The following is a 19,654-nucleotide window of genomic DNA, read 5'->3' as shown; positions in this document are numbered from 1 at the left end:
AAGAGAAAGCACCCTCAATAGGGTTCTGTCATGCTGTAACCTCCTTTCCCTAGTCCCTCAGCTCCTCAAGATTCTGGGTATCCATGTGCATAATGAATGCATTTTCCAGGGATTTTTTTGGGGGGATTCAAACCAAGATCAACCTATGTCTTCTAACACTGCAGAGCACTAGTGACCTCAACTTTAAATTTATCAGCAGTTGGTGTAATGGCTATGTCGCTGGACTCCCATGTAGTCGACCATAGTTCAAGTCCTGGACCCAGTGGCTTAAACTCACGCCAGTTATATGTGCTTACAGCTCAAGATCTGAGAGGAGAGTGGAAGAGAAGGGATTGTTGTGTGGCTATCTTCCCTAGGGAGTGATTTCTTGATTTCTGTCTCTTTGACTCTATCTTTCTGGTAAGTGCATGCACCTATAGCATATATATATATACACATATATATGTGTGTGTGTGTGTATATATATATGTATGTATGTGTGTGTATATATATATATATATACACACAAGTAATTATATTAAATGTAAATTGAATAAGTTATTACAGTACAGAGTTTTACGGGCCAGTTTTTAAAATTAATTTACTTTTTGTACATTCAAACCCTGTCTATCATTATACCTTCTAAAACAAATTTTCCCAGTATGAATACACTGTATAATTTAGTTCAATTAAAGGTATTAGTCCACACATTATCATCAACAGATAATTTTCCATTTTTGTGTTCCTTAAATATTTTGCTTCTTTATCCCCTTGATTCCCTTCCTCATCCCCTCCCCCATCTCCCACTCTTCCCACATGTCTCTGGTATCCACATTTGTTCTTCACACTTTTATTCCTTCTAGTCTTTCAGTTGCTGCCATAGAGTGCAGACATTCAGGATGAAGTAGGGACATACAATGCCTCTCTTTCATAATCTGGCTTGCTTCACTTAGCAGTAAATCTTTCGTGTTCATCCACTTTCTATCACATGCCAGGGTCTGGTTCTTTTTTTATAGTCAAGTAGTATTTCATAGTGTATATGTGCCACATTTTTCCAATCCATTTATCTGTTTGTGGACATTTGGGTTAGTTCCATGTCTTAGCAATTATGAATAATGTCACAATAAACATGAATGTGCAAGTACTTATCTGACGGAGCGTATTTATATCCTTTGGGTAGATACCAATTAGTGGAATTGCTGAATCATATGGTAGTTCTATTTGTAGGTCTTTGAGAGACCTCCATAGTATTTTCCACAGTGGCTATACTAATTTACATTCCACCAACAGTGTAGGAGAGTTCCCTTTTCACAGCCACACCAGCACTTACCAGAATTTAATTTTTTTCAATCTTAGCCATTCTGACTGGGATTAAGTGATATCTCATTGTGGTTTTGATTTGCATTTCCCTTCTGATAAGGGATATTGAGCATTTTTTTCATATGGTTTTTGGCTGTTTATATGTCTTCCTTAGAGAGTTGTCTGTTCAGCTCATTCACTCATGTTTTAATTGAGTTGATCATTTTATTTTGGGTAAGCTGCTTAAGTTCTCTGTATATTCTGGTTTATCAGTCCCTTATCTGAGGCAGTTTGAAAATATAGTCTCCCATTCTGAGAGTTGCCTATTCTCTCTAATTATTGTGTCTTTTGCTGAGCAGAAGCTTTTTTTTTAGGGGGGGGGAGATTTTTGCTATAGGGTGCATGTGCTTGCTGGAGACACAGAGAGAGAAAGTGAGAAATCATCCCCTGGGGGGATGGCCATGTTGCAATTCCTTCTCTTTCATTCTCCTCTAGGGACTTTGGACATGCACACCCATGTGCCTAGTTTGAGTTTCAAACAACTGGGTCTGGGACCCAAACTGTGGTCAACCATGTGGGAGTCCAGCATCTCAACTACCACACTACTTGCTGGTCCTGAACAGAACCTTTTTAATCTGATGTAATCCCACTTGTCTATTTTTGGGGTTATTGCGTGTGTTTTAGGGGTCTTATTTAAGAAGTCTTTGCCTGTTCCAGTGTCTCCCAGAATTTCCCTTGCATTATCTACAAGTAGTTTTATATTTTGAGGCTTTAGGTTTAGATCTTTGATCCATTTTGAGTTGATTTTTGTAATAGTGAGAGATTGGGATCCAATTTCATCTTTCTGCAAGTGGATATCCAGTTTTTCAAGCCCCAATTGCTAAAGAAGTTTTCTTTTCCTCATTGGATTTACCAGTGTCCCTTGTCAAAAATCAGTTGTCTTATGTTTTGGGTTTATTTCTGGGGTCTCTATTCTGTTCCATCGGTCCACATTTCTGTTTCTGTGCCAATACTTTGCTATCTTGATTAACCCAGCTTTGTAATATATTTTGAGTCAGGGAATGAGATGTCTGTGACTAAACTCTTCGTGCAGTATTGCTTTGGCAATACAGGGTCTTTTATAATTCCATATAAAATCTATAACTGTTTTTTCTAAATCTCTGAAGAAATTCTCAGGTAATTTGACTGAGATTGTGTAAATTTAACACAAATTAAATTAATCTACAAATTTAGTAGATTAATTTGAGTAGGATTGACATTTTGATTATATTAATTCTTCCAATGAAAGAACATGGGATGTCTTTCTAGTTTGTTGGGGTCATTTTGGATTTTTTTAGGCTTTCATAGTTTTCCTTGTAGAGATCTTTGAGACTTCTTTTTAAAATTAATTATTTATTTTGCATTCATTCACTGAACATCACAGCATACATGATGCAGTTTCCCATCCAGAATACACTGTATAGTGGTTTAGTCATACATGTTATCATCATAAGTCATGTTCCACTTCTTGTTTCTTGTATAAACATATTTATATTCCCTCCCCCACTATTTCTCACCCTCTGCCATATACCACCCTCCTCCCATTCTATTTCTGGTATCTGCAATTGCTTTCCATTCCTTTTTTTTCTCCCACATTTTATTGGTTAACAAAATATCTTAATTGCTCTAATGACTTTTCAATAGCAATTTCAGCTATTACAGAAATATCTGTAAACAAATGTTTGGTTTTAGGCATGAAACTGTGAGTAGAATGAATATACTATAAAATAGCACCTAGCTGAGTCTGTATAGCTTACTGTGATCATTAAATATGTATTTTAAAATATGTTTTTAATTTCAAGAAAGGCAGTTTTAGCTTTAATAAATAAAAAATTTTAAAATGTTAAGATAACTTATTACAGAAATATCTGTAAACAAATGTTTGGTTTTAGGCATGAAACTGTGAGTAGAATGAATATACTATAAAATAGCACCTAGCTGAGTCTGTATAGCTTACTGTGATCATTAAATATGTATTTTAAAATATGTTTTTAATTTCAAGAAAGGCAGTTTTAGCTTTAATAAATAAAAAATTTTAAAATGTTAAGATAACTTAGCTTAAGACTTAAAGCCAGGAAGCAGGTTAGGATTCTGTTCAAATAGTAGTTACCTGTATCTGTCGACAATTCAAGAGAAGAAAAAGATCCTTATCTCTGACTACAAAGCATAGAAAAAAATCAGTTATTGTTTTAGTCAAAAGCCACAAAAGTCTATTTCATCAGCTCAGTCTCATGTATTTAACCTAACTTCTGTTGTAGTCCAAGCTTTCCGTTTAAATTCTGAAAGATAATATTCAACTCTGGATGTGTCCCTATCCTTAAGCTGGCCCTTTTCTTAGATTTTTTTAAACTCCTATTTCTCTGTGTCTGACTTTAATTTTCCTGATATAATACACCTCCCAGAACTTCTAGAAGAACTGGTCTGGTGTCTGTAAATACTTTCAGGTTTTGTTTATTGGAGAATGTTCTTAGCTTCTCTTCCCATATGAAGGATAATCTTGCCGGATATAGTATTCTTGGTTGAAACTGTTTTTCACTTAACACTTTGAATATATTTTCCCATACTTTCCTTGCTTGCATTGTTTCTGATGAGAGGTCCGCCATTATCCTGATGGGATATCCTTTGTAGGTAACTTGTCATTTCTTTCTTGCCAGTCTGAGTATCTTGTCTTTGTCTGTGGTTTTGGTTAGTCTAATTATAATGTGTCTTGGAGAAGACTTTCTTGAGTTGATTCTATTTGGGGTCCTACATATTTCTTGGGTCTGGATCTTTGAATGCCTCTCTAGATTTAAAAAGTGTTCTTCTAGGATTTCATGGAATAGATTATCAATGCCCTTATTAGTCTCTTCACCTTTTTCTTTTTTTTTGTAGAGGTTTTTGCTATAGGGCATGTGTGCTCATCAGACGGAGAGACAGAAAGTAAACCACCCCCCCCCCCCGGGGGGGGGATGGCCACGCAGCAATCCCTTCTCCTCTCAGGATCTTGGGAATGAATGCTCATGTGCCCGGCGTGAGTTTTAAGCCACTGGTTCTGGGACTCGAACTGCGGTTGACTACATGGGAGTCCAGCGACATAGTCATTACGCTAACTTCTGGTCCCTTTCTTCACCTTCTGAGATATCAATTTTCCGGATGTTTGGACGTTTGATGGTATCCAGTATTTCTCGTATACTATTCTCATTTTTTGGGACTATTTTCTCAGTCTCTGTGGTGGAATTTTTAGGACAGTGATTCTGTTTTCTACATAGATGTGATCTTCTGTATGATCTAGTCTGCTTTTAATACTTTCAAGGGAGATTTTGATTTCCTGTATTACAGCTTTCATCTCTAACAGTTCTGTCTGACTCTTTTTTATGGTGTGTATTTCCTCTTTCAGACTGTGCAAGAACATCCCCACTGCATGGAACTCCTAGGCTCTATTCTCCTGCTTTTTCTGGAGTTCAATGTCTCTCTTCTCTTGCATCTCTGTTAACTTTGTCACTATGAATATTCTAATTCTTTATCAGACATTTCCATGATTTCCTTTGAACTGTCTATGGATGAAGAGAAATACTTTTTTTCCCTTAAAAGAGAGGTATTTTCTTGCTTTCCATATTTCTTATAACCCTGCAGTGATTTCTAGTCATTTGATGGATGGTGTGTTTCTTCCTAGATTTTGAAGTTCAATCTGAATTTTCAGGTGCCTGCAGGAGGAAGTGATCTACAATCTCTTTTCCTTTCCGTTTTTATCCCTTCATGCAGCAGATTCAGTGCATATTGAGGAATATGTTAACCCTAATAGTATTTGGATGTTTGGCTATGGTTTCCTTAGACCCATCTAGACAGTCAGTGCAGATTGAGTAGCAAAATGATGAGGTAAAAGAAAAAGAATAAGAAAACAGAGACAGAAAAAAAAAAGAAAGAGAGATAAAAGGAAGACAAAAAAGAGAAAAAACAACCAAAAAATTAATTAAATAAAAAAGTGAATAAAGAGTTTTCTTCTGAAGGCCTACCCCTTGCCTCTCCTAGAGGGGAGGGGAAAAGGAGATTATTAGAAAGATAGGAGGATCTGAAAGCCAAGAGAAAACTTTACCTTAAAAATTTTTTAAAGGAATAATTACAAAAAAAAAACGAGAATACAGAGAGGCACAGAGAGGTAGAGAGAAGGATAGAGGGGTTCCCTACCACTTGAGTTTGGGGGCTGGAGGCTGAATTATCAGTAGAAAATCTTAATTTCTCTTTTTCCCTGAAATCACTAGTTCTCAGTAGCAATGAAAGAGAGATGTTTGACTTCTTTGGTTAGATTTATTCCTAGATACCTTATTTCTTTTGTGGTATTGTAAATGGAATTGCTTTCTTCAACTCTACTTCGGTTTGTGCAATGTTGGTGTATAGAATGCTATAGATTTTCATACGTTGATTTTTAAGTTACTTTTAGAAATTTTTGTGAATTCTTTTGAGCTTTCTATGTATATAATCATGTCATCTGCAAATAGAGAAATTCCCTATTTGAATGTCTTTTATTTTAGTCTTGTCTGATTGCATTGACTAATGCTGTGACCCACATGGCTGAATGCGTGGTCTGAGTGAGGCAGCTGTGGACTAGAGAATAAACATAAAAATAAATACATAAAAACACACAAATGGAGAAAAGTGGAGATCAAGTGGTTTGGACTACTCTGATAAGGCAGCTGTGGCCCTGAACTATTTCCAGGTTTATTCTTTAAAAGGGCAGGAAAGGGAGGAAGGGGAAGTGGAATGTAAAGTCAGTCATTTTCAGATGTTAATTAGCTGAAGATGCAAAACCTCTGGTGCCATGTAGTCTATGTAAGTTTTCTCTTATCTGGGCTTTTTCTGATTAACACATTTGGCTTCCTTTAACTGATACTGCTTTGCAGTTTCTGAACAGAGGTAGCTAATATATTCATAAGTTAAAGGTGTTTGTTTAGCCTTGCAAATGATAGCCCAAAGAACCATGTTTCTGCATGTGTCTAAAGGTCACCCTCAACAGACTGGGACTTCCAGTACTAGATTGAAAAGGAATAAAGAAAGTGGGCACCTCTCTCTTATTTCAGTTTTTAGTGGAAAAGCTTTCAGCTTTTCTCCCATTCAGTATGATGTTAGCTGTGGGTTTTTCATATATGGCTTTTATTGTGTTGAGAAATGTCCCTCTTATGCCCATTTGACTGAAAGTCTTAATCATGGAGGGATATTGTGTTTTCTTTTGTTTTTCTTTTGTGTTTTTTGGAGAGGTTTTCACTATAGGGTGCATGCGCTCACCAGACAGAGAGAGACATAGAGACAGAAAGTGAGAAATCACCTCCCAGGGGGAATGGTCATGCCACAATCCCTTCTCCTCCATTCTCCTCTCAGGATCTTGGGCACGCACACACACGTGTCCGGTGTGAGTTTAAGCCACCGGGTCCAGGACGCGAACCGCAGTTGACTACGTGGGAGTCCAGCAACATAGTCATTATGCTAACTGCTGGTTCCCAAGGAATGTTGTGTTTTATCAATCACTTTTTCTGAGTTGATTGATATGATCATATGGGTTTTATCTTTCTTTCTCTTAGTATAGTGTATTACATTTATGGTTTTGAGTATGTTGAACCATCCTTGCATCCTTGGAATAAAGCCTGCCTGGTTGTGTTGTATAATTTTTTTTAAGAGAGGTTTTTTTTTTTTTTTTTTTTTTGTTATAGGGCACATACATTCACTGGACAGAAAGAGAGAGAGAAAGTGAGAAATCACTTGGCCATGCTGCAATCTTTTTTCCTCCATTCTCCTCTCATGATTTGGGGCATGCACATACACATGCCTTAGATGAGTTTTAAGCCGCCAGGCCTGGGACTTGAACTACAGTCAACTACATGGGAGTCCAGTGATATACTCATTATGCTATCTGCTGGTCCTGGTGTATAACCTTTTTAATGTGTCATTGGATATGATCTGCTTGTATCTTGTTGAGAATTTTTGCATCTATATTCATCAGATATATTGGTCCGTAGTTTTCTTTTTTTGTTAGGTCCTTGTCTGTTCTGAGGATAGGGGTGATGGTGATGGGGGCTTCATAAAATGAATTTGGGAGGATTTCTTCCTTTTGGGTCTTTAGAAATAGTTTGAGTAGAATGACTCTTCTTTAAAAGTTTTATAGAATTTGGAAGTAAATCCATTGGGACTTGGGTTTTTCTTTATTGGGAGATTTATCACTGATTCAATTTAATTGCTGTAATTGGTTTATTCAGGATTTCTATGTCTTTCTGATTCAGTCTCAGTCTCATTTGGGTTTTCTGGTTTTTTTTTTTTTCTTCTTCTCGTTTGTTTTGCTTTTAAAGAATTATTTAATTGAACCTCGCGGCCTGCTGGAATCTGAGCAAGGTGTGATCGGAGCCAGGTGCAGCATGGGCTTTCTGACTGCGGCGACTCGAGTCCTGGTCCGGGGAGCAGACCGGATGAGCAAGTGGACGAGGAACCGAGGGCCGCGGCCCCAAGGGCACCGGGGTGCGGGCCTCAGGTTGGAAGTTTGTACAGATAAAGGAAATGGTCCCCAATCTGACAGGCTTTAAACTCAAGCCCTATGTAAACTACCGTCCTCCCGCGGGTGCGGAGACGCCCCTGACTGCCAAAGAGCTCTTTCTGAAAGCAGTCGCACCTACTATTGAAAAGGACTTCAGAGATGGAACTTTCGACCCTAACAACCTAAAAAAGTATGACTTTGAGCCCGCTCAGGAGGGCTAGCTCTTCCAGCTGTACCCCAAGAACTTCCCTTGCTAGGAGGCAGAGCCGCGACTGGGAGCGTCGGGACTGGGAGGTGCAGCTTTCTATTAAGGCCTGTCTTCTGTGAAAAAAAAAAAAAGATTTATTTAATTAATTTTATTTATTTACTCATTCATTTATTTTAATTTGACCAGAGAGAGACACACACAGAGAGAGAAAGTGAGACAGCAAGCCACCAGGTCCAGGACTTGAACCGTAGTGAGCCATGTGGGAGTGTCCAGCGCCTTAACCACCACACCACCTACTGGTTCCGTTTCTTTTTTTTTTTAAAGAATTATTTTTTAAAAATTAACTTTGTCGATTGATTAATTTCAATTTGATCACAGAGCAAGAGAGACAGAGGGAAAGTGAGAAAGCAAGCCACCAGATCCAGAACTTGAATTGTGGTCAGCCATGTGGGAGTCCAGCACCCTTAACCACCACGCCACCTCATCCAGGTTTTCTTATTTGTTGGCATATAGTTGCTTATAATATTCTTTTGTGATCTTTTGTATTTTGTTATATCTGTTGTTATACTGCCTGTTTCATTGTGAATTTGATTTATCGTTCGTCTCTCTCTTCTTAATTAGTCTAGCTAAGAGTATGAATTTTATTTACCTTTTCAAAGAACCAGCTTTTGGTTTCATTTATTTTCTGTATAGTTCACTTATTCTCTATTTCATTCATTTCTGCTTCAATCTTTATTATTTCTTTTCTCTTGGCATTTTTTTTCCCAGTTCCATGAGGTGTGTTGTTAGGTTGTCTACTTGCCACCTTTCCATCCTTTTCTTTTCTTTCCATTTTTTTATTTTGAGAGGTTTTTGCTATAGGGCACGTGAGCTCACCAGAGAGAGACAGAGAGACAGAAATCAAGAAATCATTCCCCCAGGGGTGATTGCTATGCCGCAATCCTTTCTCCTCCATTCTTCTTTCAGGATCTTTGGCACACACACACCTGCGACCAGTGTGAGTTTAAGCCACTGGGTCCGGGAATCGAACCATGGTCGACTACATGAGAGTTCAGCAACATAGCCATTATGCTAACTGCTGGTCCCAGTCAATCACAATTTGTCCATCCTTTTCTTTTTTTAAAATTTAAATTTATTTATTTACATTCATTCACTATACATAATTACAGCAAACAAAATGAGATTTCCCATCCTAGAATACACTGTATATTGGCTCAATCAAGCACATCAGCATATGTGTTATCATCAACAAATAATTTTCTATTTCTTATTTCCTGTATATTTTGTTATTTTTGCCATCCTTGATTGCCTCTCACCCTCTGCCATGTCTCACCCTCCTCCCACACTGTCTCTGGTATTCATGGTTGCATTCTATGCCTTTTCCCCCCATGTCCATTATTTTCTTAGGTGCACTAATTGTTACAAACTTCCCTCTTATGACTACTTTTGCTGTGTCCCATAGATTATGGAAACTTTGTACACTAGGAAATGGTCCCCAATCTGACAGGCTTTAAACTCAAGCCCTATGTAAACTACCGTCCTCCCGCGGGTGCGGAGACGCCCCTGACTGCCAAAGAGCTCTTTCTGAAAGCAGTCGCACCTACTATTGAAAAGGACTTCAGAGATGGAACTTTCGACCCTAACAACCTAAAAAAGTATGACTTTGAGCCCGCTCAGGAGGGCTAGCTCTTCCAGCTGTACCCCAAGAACTTCCCTTGCTAGGAGGCAGAGCCGCGACTGGGAGCGTCGGGACTGGGAGGTGCAGCTTTCTATTAAGGCCTGTCTTCTGTGAAAAAAAAAAAAAGATTTATTTAATTAATTTTATTTATTTACTCATTCATTTATTTTAATTTGACCAGAGAGAGACACACACAGAGAGAGAAAGTGAGACAGCAAGCCACCAGGTCCAGGACTTGAACCGTAGTGAGCCATGTGGGAGTGTCCAGCGCCTTAACCACCACACCACCTACTGGTTCCGTTTCTTTTTTTTTTTAAAGAATTATTTTTTAAAAATTAACTTTGTCGATTGATTAATTTCAATTTGATCACAGAGCAAGAGAGACAGAGGGAAAGTGAGAAAGCAAGCCACCAGATCCAGAACTTGAATTGTGGTCAGCCATGTGGGAGTCCAGCACCCTTAACCACCACGCCACCTCATCCAGGTTTTCTTATTTGTTGGCATATAGTTGCTTATAATATTCTTTTGTGATCTTTTGTATTTTGTTATATCTGTTGTTATACTGCCTGTTTCATTGTGAATTTGATTTATCGTTCGTCTCTCTCTTCTTAATTAGTCTAGCTAAGAGTATGAATTTTATTTACCTTTTCAAAGAACCAGCTTTTGGTTTCATTTATTTTCTGTATAGTTCACTTATTCTCTATTTCATTCATTTCTGCTTCAATCTTTATTATTTCTTTTCTCTTGGCATTTTTTTTCCCAGTTCCATGAGGTGTGTTGTTAGGTTGTCTACTTGCCACCTTTCCATCCTTTTCTTTTCTTTCCATTTTTTTATTTTGAGAGGTTTTTGCTATAGGGCACGTGAGCTCACCAGAGAGAGACAGAGAGACAGAAATCAAGAAATCATTCCCCCAGGGGTGATTGCTATGCCGCAATCCTTTCTCCTCCATTCTTCTTTCAGGATCTTTGGCACACACACACCTGCGACCAGTGTGAGTTTAAGCCACTGGGTCCGGGAATCGAACCATGGTCGACTACATGAGAGTTCAGCAACATAGCCATTATGCTAACTGCTGGTCCCAGTCAATCACAATTTGTCCATCCTTTTCTTTTTTTAAAATTTAAATTTATTTATTTACATTCATTCACTATACATAATTACAGCAAACAAAATGAGATTTCCCATCCTAGAATACACTGTATATTGGCTCAATCAAGCACATCAGCATATGTGTTATCATCAACAAATAATTTTCTATTTCTTATTTCCTGTATATTTTGTTATTTTTGCCATCCTTGATTGCCTCTCACCCTCTGCCATGTCTCACCCTCCTCCCACACTGTCTCTGGTATTCATGGTTGCATTCTATGCCTTTTCCCCCCATGTCCATTATTTTCTTAGGTGCACTAATTGTTACAAACTTCCCTCTTATGACTACTTTTGCTGTGTCCCATAGATTATGGAAACTTTGTACACTTGTTATCATTGGTTTCAATGAATTTTTTTATTTCAGTCTTATTTCTTCAGTGGTTGTGAACAGATTTTACAATAATATCCATAGTTTATTTACAATAGAAATAATTTACAGAATAAGTGAAAACAATAACAACAAAAAAGAAAACTCATACAAATACACCAACAGAAAATTGATGTAGCTATATTAATAAAGGCAAAATACACGTAAGGACCAAAAGTATTACTAGAGAAAAAAACAAGCATTTAAATGGTTTGATACAAGAAGGTATAAAAATTTAAATTTATATTCACCTAAACTTAATTTTCCCACATAATAGAAAGCATGGTAGTGCAACTGCCAAGGGTCTGGGCCCTTGAACTAATTCTTACTGTGGTATTGTTGAACATGGAAAAGGTTCAGCTCTGAGATAAGCCAGAGCAAGGTAAGAAGCTGTCTGAGCCAACCCTGTGCTTCATTTGCTATCCTATTGCACACTAGTCTCATTAGAGACAGGAAGGAGGGGACTTTTCAACTGACTTGGCATGTTGTTTGCCACCCCAAGTCCCATCTGGCCACCCAGAGAAAGGTAAAGAAGCCTTCTGCAGCCAGGCCTGCATATCACACAATGCATGTCTTGAGCTGCTACCTTATATTTGGCCTTCCCAGCTCAGTCCAAAGCCATATCAGGTCCAGAGAGTTTGGAACAGGAACCAACCAACTGCCTAAAGATACTATGGCTCTGGAGGAATTCTCAGTCAGCCCCTCCTTAAGGAAGAAAAAGAAAAAAGAATTTCTAAAATTTCCAACTCTAAAACTCCCACAACGAAGTCCAGCAATCCCATCCACAGAATAGAAAAACTGACATAGAGCTCACACACATTATAGGAAAGCTTATGAGTATACAATGGTGGAAATCTATATAGAAAATTAGGAATGTGAGCACTTTACCTGATGCCTAAAAAACAAAGCAGAGGCCCCAGAAATAAGAGAAAACCAGGTTGTCCCTCTCCCTCAAAGGAACACTATAACTCCCCACCAACAATGTAAAGAACATTAGAAATCACAGAAATGTCAGAAAAAGAATTCAGAATATTCATCATAACAAAACTCAATGAGATACAAGAGAAAACAGTCAGCCAGTCCCAGGAGATGAGAAAATCATTCCATGACCTAAAGATGGGACTCCATAAAAAGAGAGCCATGCTAAAAAAGAACCAAAATGAAGAATACAATTCAGGAAATTAAAACCTCCTTTGAAAGTATCAACAGCAGAAGACTCCTGCATTTGAGCTGTGAACTATTGTTTTCAGGGACTAAGACTAATGAAGATTTTCTGCTAAGGCTTCACCCTCCAGATTCCAACCTAGAGAGTTTTAGACCACCCTCTGTATCCTTCTCTCTGACTTTCTCTCTGTTTAAATTTAAAATAAAATTTAAAAAAATTTTTGTAAGGTATTTTCTTGGTTCTCAAGTCCTCCTTTATCTTGCTAATTCTCACCTTTCTCCCTCCTCCCATTTAGGAGAGGCAAAAGAACAGGCTTTTTGAGAAGACTCCTGCATTTGAGCTGTGAATGTGTTGTGCAATTTTCATTTTTGATTTAAAAAAAATAAAGTAAAAACATTTTAATTGTATTTTCTTTGTCTTTTTTTTTTTTTTTACTTTTTTCTTTCTTTGTTTTCTTTTCCTTTTCCTTATACCTTCATCACTTTGCTGTTCAGTGTCTAAGTGAACAGTAGCCAAACATCTGAATACTATTAGGTTTAGACTATTCCTCAATACTCACTGAATCTGCTACACAAAGGGAGAAAAATGAAACTGCAAAGAGACAGCGGATCATCTCCTTCTGCATGCCTCTGAACACTCAGATTGAATTTCAAGAAATTAGGGAGCTGCCATCTGTCTCCGTGTTTGTGCACCTAATCTCAGCTGGCCTGCCTGAGACCTCCTGAGTGCCAACCCCTGCGCAGCCGCTTTTCCACTCTGACAAGATGAAAGAAACTATCATGAACCAGGAAAAGCTCGTCAAGCTGCAGGCACAAGTGCGCATTGGTGGGAAAGGAACTGCTTGCAGAAAGAAGAAGGTGGTTCACAGAACAGCTATAGCAGATGATAAGAAACTTCAGTTCTTCTTAAAGAAGTTAGGGGTAAACAATATCTCTGGTATTGAAGAGGTGAATGTGTTTACAAACCAGGGAACAATGATCCACTTTAACAACCTAAAGTGCAGGCATCTCTGGCAGCGAAGACTTTCACCATTACAGGCCATGCTGAGACAAAGCAGCTGACAGAAATGTTACCCAGCATCTTAAACCAGCTTGGGGCAGACAGTCTGACTAGTTTAAGGAGACTGGCTGAAGCTCTGCCCAAACAATCTGTGGATGGAAAAGCACCACTTGCTACTGGAGAGGATGATGATGATGAAGTTCCAGGTCTCCTGGAGAATTTTGATGAGGCTTCCAAGAATGAGGCAAACTGAATTGAGTCAACTTCTGAAAGGGAGAAACTTGACGAAGTTACTGGGAGCTGCTATTTTATATTATGACTGCTTTTTTTTTTTTGGAGAGATTTTCGCTATAGGGCGTGTGCGCTCGCCAGACAGAGAGAGACATAGAGACAGAAAGCGAGAAATCACCCCCCCCAGAGGGGATAGTCACGCCGCAATCCCTTCTCCTCCATTCTCCTCTCAGGATCTTGGGCACGCACGCACATGTGCCAGGCGTGAGTTTTAAGCCACCGGGTCCGGGACGCGAACCGTGGTCGACTACATGGGAGTCCAGCGACATAGCCATTACGCTAACTGCTGGTTCCCTATTATGACTGCTTTTTAAAATTCTGTTTTATTTATGGATCTGATAATATCTAGATCTCTAATATTTTTAAGCCTAAGCCCGTTGGACACTGCAGCTCTTTTCAGTTTTTGGTTATATGCAGTTCATTCTTTGCAGCTAATTAAGCTGAAGAAGCCTGGGAATAAAGTTTGGAACAAAGGTTAATAAAGTTATTTGCCTAGTTAAAAAAAAAAAAGAAATTAGGAAAAAATGCATAGCTCATAAGATTACCAGAAATCACTGCAGAGGCACAAGAAATATGAGAAACCAAGAAAATACCTCTCCCCAAGGGAAAAGAACAACACCTCTTCATCCATAGACAGTACAATGGAACTTGTTGAAATGTCAGATAAAAAATTTAGAATATTCATAGTGACAAAACTAACAGAGAAGCAAGAGAAGAGAGACAATGCACTCCAGAAAATACAGGAGAAAAGAGCTGATGAGTTCCAGGAGATGACGAAGTTCTTATATTACATGAAAGAGGATATAAACACCATAAAACAGAATCAAGTGGAACTGTTACAGATGAAGGTTGTAATATAGGAAATCAAAACCTCCCTTGAAAGTATTAAAAGCAGATTAGATCATGCAGAAGATTGAATTACAGATGTAAAAGACAGACTCTCTGGCCTAGAAAAATTCACCATTGAAGACAGAAAATAGCCTCAAAAAGTGAAAATAATATATGAGAAATACTAGATATCATAAATGTCCAAATATCCAGATAATTGGTATCCCAGAAGGTGAAGAAACTAATAAGGTCATTGGCAATCTATTCTATGAAATATTGGAAGAAAATTTTCCAAACCTAGAGAGGCATTCAAAGAACCAGACCCAAGAAATACAATTGACCCCAAATAGAATCAACCCAAGATCTTCTCCAAGACACATTATAGCCAAACTGAACAAAACCACAACGACAAGATACTAAAACTGGAAAGAGAGAAACGTCAGGTTACTTACAAAGGCTATCCCATTAGGCTAACAGCAGGCCTCTCATTGGAAACAATGCGAGCAAGGAAAGCATGGGAAAATATATTTAAAGTGTTAAGTGAAAAACAATTACAAGCAAGAATACTGTACCCAGCAAGATTATCCTTCATATGGGAAGAAAAGACAAACACATTCTCAGATAAACAAAACCTGAAAGAATTTACCAACACCAGACCAGCTCTCCAAGAAGTTCTGAGTGGAGTGCTATACCAGAAAAACTAAATATAGACACATAGAAATAAGGGTTGAAAAACAACCAAGAAAATGGCCAACTTAAAGGTAGGGACAAGTCTAGAGTTGAATGTTATCTTCCAAAATTTAAATGAAAAGATTGGACCACAACAAAAGAGAGATTAATTACATGAGACTGAACTGGTGAAATAGAATTTTATGACTTTTGACTAAAACATTGGTGATTTTCTTCTATGCTTTCTTTGTTTTCCAGATTTAAGAATTTTTGTCTTCTTTTGAGCTATTGATAGGTTCATGTATCTACTGTTTGAACAGAATCCTAACCTGTTTTCTTAAGTCTTTTTTTTTTTAAAGAATTCTTTTATTCAACTTTACTTATTTATTTATTTTTAAATTTGACCAGAGAGGGACAAAGTGGGGCATGGGGAGTGAAAAAGCAAGCCACTAGGTCCAGGACTCAAACCACAGCAGCTCTGTGGGAATTTAACACCACTAATCACCATGCCATCTGCAGCTCTAGTAGATTATCTCCTTTTCTTGAGTGAGAGAGATTTTTGCTATGGTGCGTGAACTTGCCAGAAAGATAAAAAGTGAAAATCACTCCATATAAACATATACACACACACACACACACACACATACACTATTTAAGGACCACAGTGAGCTATATAGCCTCAGCTAGGTGCTACTTTATATTCATTCTACTCATGAAGTTTTATGCCTAAAGTCAGACATGTGTTCACAGTTGTGTATATGTCAGCTGAACTTGCTATTGAAAAATCTTAAGATTAGTTATTTTGTGAATTAGTAAAATGTGGGGGGAAAAAAGGAATGGAAAGCAGGTACTAGAGGCCATGTTGTAGGAGGGTGGGTAATGGCAGCGGGTGGGAAAGAGGGATATGAAACAAGAATTGGAAAATTGTTGATGATAACATGTGTAATTAAGCCAATATACAGTGTATTCTGGATGGGAAATCACACTTTGTATGCTGTTATGATGTTCAGTGAATGAATGTAAAATAAATTTAAAAAATAAAGTATTAGTAGATTAATAGACCATATAGAAGAAGTAATCTCTGACCTCAAACCTCTGATATAGTCAAAGCTACCAAGGAAGAATGGGGAAAAAAATGAAGACATATGGGTCTGGGATACCTCAGTAATACATATTCTCTATACCCATCCTCCCGTGGATAACTTATGTTACCATGCACCTAAGTAATCTCTAGATTACTTATAATACAGCATAAGTGCTATGTAAATAGTTGTTATACTGCATTGTTTTATACTTCTGTTTTTTAATCATATTATTATTATTTAAAATTTTTTTCTTAAATAGTTTCCACTTGCCATTCGTTGAATCTGCAGAGGCAGAACCCATAGAAACGGAAAACCAGCTTTATGACATGAAGATGATATCTTATGCCATACCCCCAAAACACTCAGACAAGTAGAGGAGAGATTTTTTTCATGGAATGACCAGAAACCACCACAGAGGCACAAGAAATATGAGAAATCAAGAAAATATCTTTCCTCTAAGTGAAAAGAACAATCCTTCATCATCCATAGACAGTACAGTGAAACTCGTGGAAATGTCTGATAGAGAATTCACAATATTCACAGTGACAAAACTAAATGAGATGCAAGAGCTGAGAGACAATGCACTTCAGGAGATGCAGGAGAAAAGAGACAATGAGTTCCAGGAGGTAAGAAAGTTCTTGCACGATCTGAAAGAAGAAATACACACCCTTAAAAACGATAAAATAGAACTTTTAGAAATGAAAGCTTCAACACATGACAATACTATCAAGAAATGTTAGATACCATTAAGCACCCACACATCTAGATAACTGGTATCCTAGCAGTTGAAGAAACTAGTAAGGACATTGATAATCTATTCCATGGAATCCTGGGAAAAAAACTTTCCAAGCCTAGAGAGGCATTCAAATATCCAGACTCCAGAAATACAAAGGACCCCTAATAGAATCAACCCAAGATCTTCCCCAAGGCACATCATATCCAGATTGACCAAAACCACAGACAAAGACAAGAGACTAAATTGGCAAGAGAGAAACATCAGGTTACTTATAAAGGTTATCCCATCTGGCTAGCATCAGACCTCTCATCAGAAACAATGTGAGCAAGAAAAGAATGGGGAATATATTCAATGTTAAGTGAAAAACTGTTTCAGCCAATAATACTATAGCTGGCAAGATTATCCTTCATATGGGAACAAAAGATAAAAACATTCTCAGATAAAGAAAACCTGAAAGAATTTACCAACACCAGAGCAGTTCTAAAAATTCTGAAAGAAGTGTTTTACCAGGAAAACTAAAGACACATGTTCAGAAATAAGAGAACAAAAACCAACTAAGAAAACGACCAACTAAATGCTAGGGACAGGAAATATCAATAATAACACTGCATGTTACCTTCCAAGATTTAAATGGAAAGATCAGACCACAGTAACACTGCAAATTAAACAGAAGAAAGATTAATTACATAAGACTGAATTGGTGAAATAGAATTTTCTGACTTTTGAGTAAAACATTACTGTTTTTTTCTTTACTATACTTTGTTTTCCCAAATTAAGGATTTTACTTTCTTTTGAGTTGTTGATAAGGTTTAGCAATGTTAAAATGTTCTTTCTTTTTGTTTGTTTCCTTAAAATGGAAACATAAACTTTTCTCCCTTCCTGGCCCTTCTGGAATTGGAAAATATTTGGAAGTATTCTTATTTTGTGGCAGAAGGGTTATTTGCATAAGTTCAGTAACATCCGTTGCCTTGAATCAGAAATTGGAAATACTTGCTATTAGACAGGGCTTTGACTGGAATGTCATATATGAAGATTAAACTGGAAAACTATGGAACAAAGGTAGATTTCAAGTAAGCCAACAGAAGCTCTTGGAAAGATAGCCTGGCAACATAAACCATTCTGCCTGGCAGAGAAGATTAGTGAAGCTACATGAAAGAATTAGTACTATAAAATAACCTGGACTTTTCCAGCCCAGCATTGTAATCAGTAGAGATTGCAAAAGAGCAGCCACAACCAGAGGATTATTTTATTTATTTATTTTTTTGGAGAGATTTTCGCTATAGGGCGCATGTGCTCGCCAGACAGAGAGAGACGTAGAGACAGAAAGCGAGAAATCACCCCCCAGCGGGGATGGTCACGCCGCAATCCCCTCTCCTCCATTCTCCTCTTGGGATCTTGGGCATGCACGCACACGTGCCCGGCATGAGTTTTAAGCCACTGGATCCGGGACGCGAACCGCAGTCGACTACGTGGGAGTCCAGCGACATAGCCATTACACTAACTGCTGGTTCCCAACCAGAGGATTATTTTGAGGAAGACTTTGAAGGAAGAAAAAGAGACTGATCTTTGCTAGCAGGTGATTTATCATAGAATACTTGGTAGGCAGGGCTGAATTGAGAAGGTTTATGTGTAAATTGTGTGCCGGGTGTTTGCTTAGCAACAGTTTTAATAGTTGACATGTAAATATTTTCTCAAAAATAATTAAAACCGTACTGTCTCTGTTACAGAATCACAAGCAAAATTATAACAGATATTTTGGACATTATCTTTAAAATTCGTTTTTTTGAAATTTTGAAAGTTGTTTATTAACTTTAAAGAACTATGGAGTATGAGCAAATATTTTTTTGATTCATAAATGTTTGTGGTAAAATGTAAAAATAGGTAGATAAATGATTAGGAAATAAGGATACCTCCTTATGATGGAATAGTAAAAACATTATAAAATGATATAGGGAAAACTAGCTATTGACTTGGGAGAAAATAAGGAATACTATGAGGAGAAACCAATTAACAATTCAATTTAATTCAGATAATATTTATTTCATATATTTACTTCTACATTCTATTAAGAAGTTTCTTGTTTTGATGTTATGACAATTCAGCAAGTAAAAAACACTTTTTTTGAAAAAAAAATACTTCTAAGCTTAAGATTTTAACACATAAATATAATGCACAAAATAAATATACTGCACAGAAACCACCCATCCACAAATTGCTGTGTACATCATTTCTGAAACACATAACATTTATAAAAACACAGTAAGTAACAGAAAAACTGATTTTGTAAAGTGTCAGACAGTAGATATCTTAGGCTCTGTGGACTGTATGTTCTCAACTACTGAACTCTGCCAGAGTGTGAAGACGGGCATGGGCAAAACATAAGCAAATGTTTTTTTATTTTTTTTTTGGGGGGGGGAGAGGTTTTCACTATAGGGCGCGTGCGCTTGCCAGATAGACAGAGAGAGACATAGAGACAGAAAGTGAGAAATCACCCCCCGGGGGGATGGTCACGCCGCAATCCCTTCTCTTCCATTCTTGTCTCAGGATCTTGGGCACGCATGTACACGCACCTGGCATGAGTTTTAAGCCACCGGGTCCTGGACGCGAACTGCGGTCGACTACGTGGGAGTCCAGCGACATAGCCATTATGCTAACTGCTGGTTCC

At 37.7% G+C, this 19,654-nt stretch overlaps 2 pseudogenes; both read left to right on the top strand.

Moving 5' to 3' along the window:
• Positions 1-7,656: 7,656 nt before the first annotated feature.
• Positions 7,657-8,070, top strand: LOC102501645 (39S ribosomal protein L41, mitochondrial-like; annotated as a pseudogene).
• A 4,780-nt stretch (positions 8,071-12,850) lies between these two features.
• LOC102496241 (transcription factor BTF3 pseudogene) lies at positions 12,851-13,695 on the top strand (annotated as a pseudogene).
• Positions 13,696-19,654: the final 5,959 nt, after the last annotated feature.

Source organism: Tupaia chinensis, unplaced genomic scaffold, assembly GCF_000334495.1.
Source record: "Tupaia chinensis unplaced genomic scaffold, TupChi_1.0 Scaffold143636_1, whole genome shotgun sequence".
Lineage (NCBI taxonomy): Eukaryota > Metazoa > Chordata > Mammalia > Scandentia > Tupaiidae > Tupaia > Tupaia belangeri.
Note: the sequence above shows the minus strand (reverse complement) of the source record. Positions and strands in the feature narration are given on the sequence as shown.